This window comes from Cryptotermes secundus, unplaced genomic scaffold (assembly GCF_002891405.2).
Source record: "Cryptotermes secundus unplaced genomic scaffold, Csec_1.0 scaffold962, whole genome shotgun sequence".
Classification (NCBI taxonomy): domain Eukaryota; kingdom Metazoa; phylum Arthropoda; class Insecta; order Blattodea; family Kalotermitidae; genus Cryptotermes; species Cryptotermes secundus.
This window is the reverse complement of record NW_019720723.1, coordinates 37,670-48,381: the sequence shown is the minus strand read 5'-3', so window position 1 is coordinate 48,381 and position 10,712 is coordinate 37,670.

The window sequence follows — 10,712 nt, the reverse complement described above, 5'->3', positions numbered from 1 at the left end:
ATCCAATGGACTACACGTTAGAATTTGAATTGCAGAGACATCTGCTCATTTGCTTCCACAGAAAATCGCCCCCCAAATTCGAATTGCTGCTCGGAATTGAAAGTAAGACGCAAAACAAAGCACGTGATTGGAATCAGGACGGAATCAGAGATGTCAGTTTAAAGGAGCAGGTCCACCGTTCGGAGGAAGAAAGGTTAGACTACTTTGAATTCCTCTCGGCTTTTTGCTAGAACCCACAACTTAATACTAGGCCGCTCTGACTCCTTGCCTGGTGTCTAACTTATTTCTCCTTAATACTATTTCTTTATTGCTAGTGGGGTGGGACTAAGTCCCTTGTACTGCGGCCACTTCTGGCCTATTGTACCAGCCCCAGATGATAGGTGAGGGTGATTGTGGAACAATTGGTGGAATGAAGATTGGCAAGGGAAATCGAAGTATTCGGAGAAGACCTACTCCAGCGCCACTTTGTCCACCACAAATCCCACTTGACCACACCCAGGATCGAGCCCGGGTCGCCGCGGTGGGAAGCCAGCGACTAACCGCTTGAGCTATGGCGCGGCTCTCTCCTTAATACTAAGTTAAAGGCAACAAATTAATTTTGTCTCAGAATGTGGAGTTAGGCCGCGTTCCTCACTGAACATGAGACTACACAATTTTAATTTATGAACATTTGACCATTAACAGATCTTCCTCTAATTGTTCTTAACAAAATTCTTGAGTGACTGCGACTCTAAGCAGAAAGATTCCTCTTTTGAGGTTACTTAGATAAAAGACATTCGAAGATGTAAATTATTCGAAAGTTTTCGAAGATATCAAAAATTTAAAAATTTTCTAAGATCTTCAAGTTTCGGAATATTTCTAAATTTTTTAAAATTCAAAAATTTTCTACGGTTTCAAATGCTAGAAATTCTCAGAAATATCCGAACTTTGAAACAGAAATGCTGGAAGCATGAAAAATAAAATATTTCAACATTTGCATATGATGGAAAATTTTCGAAGGTTACAAGTCGGAGATTCATGTACCAGCCTAAAGTGACTTAAGGGCCTCACCATAGCTCAAGCAGTTAGGCGCTGCTTTCACACCGCGACGGCCCGGGTTCTAGCCCAGTTCTGGTCAAGTGGGATTTGTGGTGAACAAAGTGGCGCTGGGGTAGGTTTTCTCCGAGTCTTTCGGTTTCCCTTGCCAATCTTCATTCCACCCAATTCTCCATCATCATAATCACCCGGGGCAGGTACAATAGGCCAATCAGTGGTCCCAGTTGGACTCCACCCCTCACTAAGCGAATTAAAAAAAACTAAACTCAACCTAATATTTCTACTTCCATTTTTGTCACTATAAGAACTAATGCGTTTCTATAGTTTATGCACCTTTTAAGAATACTTTGAAATAAATCGCTGTACACCCTGAAGGATTCCTTCAAGCCTCGCTGATATGCATATTTCGTGATGCTTTTATAATTTTACTATCTCAGGCGGGATAGAGCAGTCAGTACAGCGATTGGCTACGGGCTGGACGGCCGAGGGATGGGAGTTGAGTCCCGGTGGGGTCAAGAGTTCTCTCTTCTCCACGTCGTCCAGACCGGCTCTGGGGTTCACCCAACCTCCTGTTCAATGGGTACCGGAGGTAGAGCTGACCACTTACCTCTAACTAGTGACTAGGTCAAGAAAATGTGGATCTATACATACACTCCCCCATACACCTTAATGGCATATGAGTAGTGTTTAATTAGTTACGCACAGGGACAAATTTACCTATTTATATAATTAACTCAGTTGCACACAATAGTTGTGTTGACGCGACGTCCTGTATGTTTGAAAAGTTATCCTTTTGGAATAGTAAAAGGTAAAGTTGTCCCTGTACTTAACTAATTAAGCACTACGCATATGCCATGAAGGCGTATGGGGGAGTGGATGTATAGATCCACATTTTCTTGACTTCGGCACTAGTTAGAGGTGTGGTCAGCTTCACGCCCCTGCCGCTTTATCCCCGGGAAAGAGCCCACGGTACCCATTCCATAGAAGTTTGGGTGGACCCCAGAGCCAGTCTGGATGACTTGGAGAAGAGGAAATTCTTGTTCCCATCGGGACTGGAACTCCGACCTCTCAGTCATCCCGGTATACCGACTGCGCTATCCCGGCTCCTCCCTTTTGGAATAGTAAGTTTATGAATTTTTTTATATTTTTACGAAAACCATGTTGTGATATGTAAGATTATTTTGCATGATAACCACCTACACTTACACTGTCATCTGCACAATACACACCAGAGGCCTGGGTTCAGTCAAGATCACTGCAATATGGTGTTTCATAATTTTGATGCAACTGGCCTATTTATAAAACTATTGTAACTGATCTAACGCCTGTCATTTTCGAATTTTATTATGCAGATATTCCTTAGCATCTGGTCTGTATTACGTGCATGTGATTCACCCTTGAGATTACATTGGGTGGGGTGGGACTGTGTCCACTCTGTATATCGGCCACTCATGGGTCTACTGTTGCAACCCCGGGTGATGTGCAGCATTCAGCAAAACAGAATTGGCACTAGGAGCTGAATGGCTCGGAGGAAACGCTCCCCCAGTGTAACTTCGCGCAATACAAATCCCATATAAGCTGAGTTGGGATTGAACCCGGGCCGCCACGATGGAACTTGGTGATAGTGCAGACAGTGCACCAATTAACAAACAAGTGTACCCCCACCCATAAATGCGATGCTTTCATAGTATTCATCTGCAACAATGAACTGCAAGGAGCTCAGTGATCACTATGGCAACCTGTGCCCTTTGATTGCGAATTGATTGTTTTCATAAGCAGCCAGTGGACGCTCTCTCTCTCTCTTAGTCTCTCTTAGACTCTCTCCTGCCTGCTGCTGATGCTATTCAGCGAGCTGCCTGACTGATTTCAATTTCCCTTTGATGCCAAGAAATGCAGACTACCTAAACATATACCAGAAGCCTATTATGTTCGGAAGATCTTCCTACCCAGTGGATGGTACAGTCATAGGCAGAAAGTATAACGATTTATTGACAGTTATTTTTGGCACTTATTAGAAGTCAGAATTTTAAAGTAGGATGTCTAAAATTTGGGAAGAAATTATATAGATATATGTGAATCCTCTTAATTATCCGTTGAACGCGGTAGCGTAGTGGTTGAGGGGCTATGCTACAAGCCGGAAGGTCGCGGGTTCAAGTCATTGGATTTTTTTCAGTTGACCTAATCCTTCCAGCCGCACTAGGCCCTGGGGTTTACTCAGCCTCTAACAGAAATCAGTACCAGGAATTAATTAAATAATTATCCTGGGGAGTAAAGCGTGGCCGGAGCGTAAGGCTGACAACCTTACCGCCATCTTTGAGCAGATTGTCTAGATAATGTGGGACCCTCAACGTCTCACAACCCATGGGCCTCCATGGCCTGGTACAGGGATAGCTTTACTTTCTTTTAAATAATTTAATTAAAATAGAATAAGAATTTCTTAGATTATATTTATAGATATTTATACCTAGAAATATTTTTATTTTTATCTTTGTTTCGTTTCTTCGTTCTTATGTTTTGTGATATTTTCCAGTTCCCCTGTTCATTTTTCACTACTCCACGTCCCTTTTCATATATCCTCTTCTTACTGCTTGTTTACTTTATTATTACATTTCTTCTGTATTTTACTTCCATTATTTTATATTTTCTGCTTCCTATATTTTAGTTTTTCTGTTACCAATGACGGTAGTTATGTAAATAAGATATATTACAAATTTATTTATATTAGAAAGGAAAGCGATCTATTTCTGAAACTTACTTACTTATGGAACTAAGCCCTTCTTGAGGATCCGCCAAATCTGCAGCTATTCAAGAATTTCCCAGCATTTTATGGAACTCGAAGGTTCATTACTGTGTTCACAAGAGCATTACAGTGAACCCTATCCTGGGCCAGATCAATCCAATCCATACCCTCCCACTATTCCAGAAACAATACCACAAATATTACTAACGCCTATAAAATATCACCAATCCTGTTACACGTCTTTCATTTCCGTTATTGGTATTTTTCTGTTTCTGAGACATTTCGAAATATCCCAGTTCAGTACCTAAACGCAGACTTCGGGGGGTTCATATTTATTGTCGATGAACAAGGTTAGTTTTAATCGCCAACTTGAGCCGTTACACACAAGAAATTGATAGGATATGTTGTCTGGAATTGATCAGCTCATTTCTGAAGTTGCTGGGTGACCTCGACACGTCCACTGTGTTGGTCCAGGGACTGTTCAATGCTCTGCCGATCCCTTAGTACATAGCAGTTGATTCCCGATCTTGGAGACTCATTTGCAATGCAAAATGTCCGTATGTAGCAGGCACAGCGTATTGTAGCTCTCACATGCACAGAAATGCGCGTGGGTGGCAGGGGAAAGCAAAATAACGCTCGAGGGAAAAGGAGCAGAAAGCGGAAAGTTGTACAGTGGGGGTTAGGGGGTGAGGAAATGGTTCAGTTTCGAGGGTTTAGATTGCGTGAATTTCCATCCTCTATCCCCCAGAATGGATAGCAAATCTCTTTGACGTTTCATCACGATATAGGCTATATTAGTTCCCCAATACGTGCACTGCTTAAAGTAACTTCGTCAGAACTGCGCATGTGCATTACCGTCTTTCGCGAGAGATATATTTGTTATGTAGATAATTTTATCATTCATTGCTGGAATTTAATGGGAAAACTACTGCTCCTATTGAAAATTCAGGGATTAATAACTATTTACAAGAATATCCTATTTGTAAAATAGACATCAGTAAGAACAATTCGAAAATGAAATTTACATTGAGATGTAAAGATTAAAGACAGGAAAAGAAAGCATAGGCCTGAGATATTTCATTATGTCAATAGAAAATAATTCTGAAAGCAGTCAAGTCATCAAATAAAATGAACAATACTGTATGTTCCTGTGCATCGAACAGGAAACCATGTTCACGGTAAAATGGAACAAAAGTAGAATATTTGAAAAGAATGCCTAAAACCGAAATCCCGAAGCTGCTTCAATAATTTAATCCCAAGAATACAAAATGCACAGATAAAACGGACAGAAAGAGGGAAGGAATAGTTTTAATCTTTAGCCGGTTTCCGTGTGGAGGGTAGTTCCGAATATATTGAATAAGCAGTCACGGACAGCTGACAAGGGGTTCGCCTCCTCACCTTAAAAATTAAGCTTCTTACGAAATGTCACAAAGGGCCTCGAACTTGGACGGTTTCTTCGGATAAACAACCTGAGCTAAGGAAAATGGATATGTGATTTGGTACGTGGAATGTTAGAAGTCTGCATAAGGCAGGTTCGCTCATGACAGTTGCGAAAGAAATATCAAAAGATAAGGCAGATTTAGTGGGAGTACAGGAGGTCAGATGGGGCGGAGGGCGCATCGTACCAGCAGGCGAATATACATTTTTCTACAGTAAGGGGAATGGCAATCATGAATTCGGTACAGTTTTTTATACATAAGAGAATCATATCAGAAATTAAGAGGGTAGAGTTCGTTAGGGACAGGATGTCGTATATAATACCGAGAGGTCGTTGGTCTGATATCATTGTTCGGAATGTCCATGCCCCAACAGAGGATAAAACTTATGATATTATCACGTGATAGTGACTATACGTGAATTTGGATTGGTAATTAGATTTATTGAATATTTGCAGATCTTAACTACAAGTAACTATAGCGCTGTCGCTAATTCACATACTCTGCAATTCACTACAGCATTCACAAAAACTTCTCAGTCTGCTGTGTTTTCGCCGGTCGTTGTCTGGTAACGGCTTCCAACACCGCAGACCCCTCAACTTCCACGTTCATGTCCTTACTGGTCGAGGACTGTCTCACAACTAGCTAAATTTTAAAACAATCCTGTTTAAACCACCTAGGCACGGACTGCAGAGAAAACACTTCTTCCAACAGCTATTCTATTGTTGCATCACGTATCTGTCACAAGAATGGCGTAGAGAACACCGCTTCCAAGTTAGTTCACTAGTGCGTGTTAGGAACCTGTTGTGACAATTACCTAGCAACGGCCGTTTACATGGTCATTACTTAGCAACGGGTCTACATGCTGCAATATGAAGGAAGCTTCTACGAGGAACTAGAACGTATATTCGACAAATTGCCTAAATACCATCTGGAAATTTTGCTAGGAGATTTCAGTGTCAAAGTAGTTAGGGAAGACAATTTCAAATCAACAATTAGGAATAACAGTTTACACAAAATCAGTAATTACAATAGAGATAGAGTAGTAAATTTGCTACATCCAAAAATCTGACTTCCAAAAGTACCATGTTCGTAAGTCGTAATATTCGTAAATATATTTGGACATCTGATGAAAAAACTTACAATCAAATTGACAGTATTTTTATAGACATGAGCCCGTATCAGAGTTTACTTTGATGTCCGATCATTCAGGACAGCAAGATGTCATACTAACCGTGTCTGATAATGGCAAACATTAGGAAGAGACTGGACGTAAAAAAAAGCGTACAGAATTCATATAGAGAGTTCGCTCTCAAAAATTAAACGAAGCAGAGGTTAAAGAGCATTAAAAAAAAAGGAAAGCTATCCCTGTAGCATGCCGTGGAGGCCCATAGGGTTGTGAGACGTCGAGGCTCCCACATTCTCTAGACAATCGGCTCAAAGATGGCGGTAAGGTTGTCGGCCTCACGCGCCGGTCCCGCTTTACTCACCAGGAAAATCATTTAATTAATTCCTGGTACTCATTTCTGTTACGCGCCGGTCCCGCTTTACTCACCAGGAAAATCATTTAATTAATTCCTGGTACTCATTTCTGTTAGAAGCTGAGAGAACCCCAGGGCCTAGTGCGGCTGGAAGGATTGGGTCAATTGAAAAAATCCAATGTCCTCATCCGGACTTTAACCCGCAACCTTCCGGCTTATCAAATTGAAATCTCAAATTGGGTCGCAGCTTTGGAAAACTTAAACGATTAAATGGATATTAATAAGCATTTGAAACTATTAGAGAGAATATAAAAATGTTTGCCAAGGAGAGTCTAGGTTGTTATAAATTGAAGAAGCTAAGCCATGGTTCGATGAAGGATGCTCAATATTATTAGATGAAAGAAACAAGCCAAATTTCAGTGGTTACAGGATCCAAGCGAAATAGTTAGGGATAATCTGAACAATATAAGACGTGAAACCAGCAGGCATTTCAGGATAAATGAAGGAATATCTGTAAGATAAAATCGATGAACTTGCAATGAACAGTAATAAGAACAACATTAGAGACCTGTATAAGGGAATAAATGACTTTAAGAGGGGTTTCCAGCCTAGCAGTAACTTAATAAAGGATGACAATGGTGATCTGCTTGCAGATTATTGAATGTACAGTCAGTGATGCTAGGCAGATAGAAATGCACAGAGCTGAGCCGTTAACACCTGATCCTAGCCCTTTTGAAGTTGAAATTGCTATTGCAAAATTGGAAAGGTATAAATCGCCAGGTTGTGATCAAATTCCGGCAGAACTTGATCAAGCAGGAGGCGAAATATTACGTTCTAAGACCCAAAAGCTAATTACTTCTATTTGACATAAGGAAAAATTGCCTGATCATGGAAGGAATCTATTATTGTACCAGTTCACAAGAAGGGTGATGAAACTGACTGTAGTAATTATCGGGGGATATCATTGCTATCAACTTCATACAAAATTTTATCCAATATTTTCCTATCAAGGTGAAGTCCATATATATATATATATATATATATATATATATTAAATTTTTGGGGATCATCTGTGTAAATTTTGACGCAACAGATCAACTGCTGATTACATTTTGTTGGATTCGTCAGAAACTGTAGAAAAATTTGGAGTACAATGAGAAAGTACATCAGCTATTCATAGACTTCAAGAAAGCTTATGATACAGTTAGGAAGGAAGTATTGTACAATATTCTGATAGAGTTTGGGATATCCATGAAACTAGTTAGGCTGATTAAAATGTTTCGTGGCATAAATTTCTACCTCCATATTTATCCTGGTTCCACGAATGTGCGTGCTTGGGGCAATTTTTAGTGTATATTTTCCTGTTAGCTCACATGGATATAGCCAGAGTAGGTATCTTTCTTCACCTTGAGGACGGAAACAGATCCAGTTTTCGAAACGTTGTGTTTTTTCTCAGTTATTTAGAATCCGGACGATGGACAAAGTCTGAAAACCCAGTATCTCTGTGTGTTATACACCATCGTCAGGACTCTATATTATCTACTTGAGTTAAGTCCATATAGGTAAATATTTGTCTGATATAAATTTCATTTCCAGAATGGTCTAAAAGAAGGAGATGCTTTGTTGCCACAGCTTTTCAACTTTGCTTTGGAATATGCAATCACGAAGGTCCAAGAAAACCAGGTGGGACTGAAATTAAACGGGACACATCAGCTGTTGTTCTATGCCGAAGATGTGAATCTAATGGATGATACACAGATGCCACAAAGAAAGAAAAAATAATTAAATGGCGCTAGTGAGGAGGTTGGTCCAGAAGTAAACGCAGATAAATCTAAGAATATGTAGCTATATCGTCACTAGAATGCAAAGCAAAATCATGACCTAAAATACCTAACTGATGTTTTGTAAATATGGCACAGTTCAGATAGTGGGGAACGACTATAACAAATTAAAAACTGATTCAGGAGGAAATTAAAAGGTGATTGAACTCGGGTAATGCTTGCTACCATTCAGTCCAGAGCCTTTTGTCTTCTCATCTGCTAAGAACATAAAAATTAGAATACACAGAACTATAATTTTGCCTGTGGTTCTGTATGGGCGTGAAACTTGGTCTCTCACATTAAGGGAGGAACACAGAGTGAGGGTGTTTGAGAACAGGGCCTTGAGAATATTTGGACCCAAGAGGGATAAATTGACGGGAGGTTGGAGACAACTGCATAATGAGGAGCTTCATAACTTGTACTCTTCGTCAAGTATAACCAGAGTAACCAAGTAAAGGAGAATGAATGGGTAGGACATGTATCACGAATGGTGTAGAAGAGTAATGCATATAGGATATTGGTGGGAAAGCCAGAAGGAAAGAAACCAATAGGAAGACCAAGGTGTAGGTATGTGGATAATATTAAAATGGATCTTAGAGGGATAGGATGGGGTGGTATGGACTGGCTCGATCTGGCTCAGGATAGGGCCAATGGAGCAGCAATCCTGGTACTTATTTCTGTTAGAGATTGAATTTACCCCAGCTATATAGTGTGGCTGGAAGAATTAGGTCAATTGAGAAACCCAATGAGGTCATCGTGAATCGAACACGCGACCTTTCTGGCTTGTAACTTAGTGCCTCAACCACGTTACCGCGTTCCTCCGGAATTATACAGGGAAATTTTAAAATTATAATTGTGCCATTACTCTAAATATCGGAACGCTTAATTTATGGTTTGTGACAAATGGAGCTGTCTATTTCACCATGTTCCAACATGAAGAAATAACTCCCATTGAGTCTGTAACCATAAGCAATATAACATTCACTCTGTCAGATCAGAGAGTGATGATTCTGTATAAGACGAACATGTGGAAGAAGTGTGCAATGTGGGGGTAGCAGTCGGCGGGAAGTTTCGTGAATGGTGGACATACTGAGCACGTCTTGTAACAACTGCAACAAAACTTCAGTGTTGCCTATAGTTACAGGCGTATGCGTTATTTTGTAGGAAAGATGTTATGCATTTGTGCTACACAAGAAATTAAATTAAATAAAATAGCTTCAAAATTTGTCATTTAAAATTATTTTGAAACGATGAAGCAGCATTTTTAATTACATTATTTTACTCCTCGACGTTTAAATGTTCGTAATTTGTATCCTTTCACCAAAGTAATTGCTTATTATACAAAATGAAGGAAATTACCGGAGGAGCTCTGAATACTGTTCTTACGTTCAGTAACTCATTTGCAAAATAGAGAACACAAATTGCATGATTGTTCTCACTTAACCACCTAGCTAAATAACTCTCCGGGTATATACACCGTAAGTTATAAAAATAGGACCGTCGCTTAGGGCAAATCTGATCTCACATACTCGTATTTCAAAATAAAAGCAATTTGTGGCGTTTTGTGTTCCTATAATCAACAACATGGATTCAGGCTAGCTATTATTTTTTTATTGCTAGTGGGGTGGGACTAAGTCCCTTGTACTGCCGCCACTTCTGGCCTATTGTACCAGCCCCAGACGATAGGCGAGGGTGATTGTGGGGCAACTGGGGGAAACCGAAGTACTCGGAGAAAATCTGCGCCAGCGCCACTTTGTCCACCACAAATCCCACTTGACCAGACCCGGGATCAACTCCAGGCCGCCGCGGTGGGAAGGGTGTTGGTAAAAGTTTTGTGTTGACAGGAATATAACAGACATTGTCTATACTAAGGAAGACGGTCACGGTAGCCGAGCGTTCTAAGGCATGCACTGTTTTCGCTCGCTCGGAAGCCGGGATCGTGGGTTCGAATCCCACATACGGCATGGATGTTTGGTGTGTGTATGCATTTATTCTGCGTTTATGTTGTCCTGTGTTTAGGTAGAGGCCTTGTGACGAACTGATAACCGTCCAAGGAGTACTACCGTCTGTAAAAATGATCAATGAAACTGAGAAATCAGTCCTATGCTCTAAAGTTGGAGCGAAGAGGAAGAAAAAACCGAGTTAAAAGCATTTGCTATAAACTCTTGCAAATGGAAAGACCCGGGTGTTGAAATGTATA